The following is a 1,001-nucleotide window of genomic DNA, read 5'->3' on the forward strand; positions in this document are numbered from 1 at the left end:
GTTATTACGTATAAAAGTGATATTAATAATATTAAACATTGCTTATGGGACATTTATCAAGAAACATATAATCGTTTTCACTTGTTTCTGACACACACAAAACTCGATTTATAACGGGGATTTCGTTAAGTTACGCAAAGATGGTACCAATCTTCTTTATTATTCTACAATCACACGTTATATAATTCATACTTAATAATGCGTAGTTATTTCTAACATAACATTTCCAGTTTGTTAAATAAATAAATGCTCCATAAGGGTGATCTCGGTAATTCTACACATTGAAGCTTCCACTTGCTCTTGTCAAGACCGCATTTCCGCGTTTGAAATGGTATATATTAAATTAATCTAACTTATGAATACCGAATGTCAGAGTTACATAAAACCTATTCACACCGTTTTTGCCTTTTTTCATTTCCGCTTTTTTTCGTCGAACAAATCAAACGAAACTCGTTGAAAAAAATGAGAACTAGGCATTCGATCTCAAAGGTGGATTAAAAGCGTTCATTGGTGACATCACATGTCTGCACATGTGTAGATACCGTTATTAATATAATATATCACGTGTCACCTTCTAATAACAAGTATAATGGCAATAAAGTGCATTACTATCAGAGTAATAAAACACAGCACAAATATGCTGGGTTTTATTTCTCTTTAAGTAATGCAGATGAACCTCGCTTCTGTATATTAATGACCTAGTAACTGATATACTATTTTTTTAAACCCTGAAATATTATGTGATAATCAGATCGATAAACTATTTAAATCTGCTAGTACATCCGATAAAAATATATTATAATTGTCTTTGACAGTGTTGACGTTCAGTTGTTCGTGGTGACGACCGCATGCATTTATACATCTCTTACACTTCTCAAGATCTTTTTTCGGCTTTGTAAACGATATAAATTAAATGTCTCCAACTAATCTTTCAGGATATCGATTGTCCGAGTTACATAGTCCCCATCGACACCGTTTAACCATTTTTAATCTACTTATTT

The sequence above is a fragment of the Dreissena polymorpha genome, chromosome 3 (assembly GCF_020536995.1).
Source record: "Dreissena polymorpha isolate Duluth1 chromosome 3, UMN_Dpol_1.0, whole genome shotgun sequence".
Classification (NCBI taxonomy): domain Eukaryota; kingdom Metazoa; phylum Mollusca; class Bivalvia; order Myida; family Dreissenidae; genus Dreissena; species Dreissena polymorpha.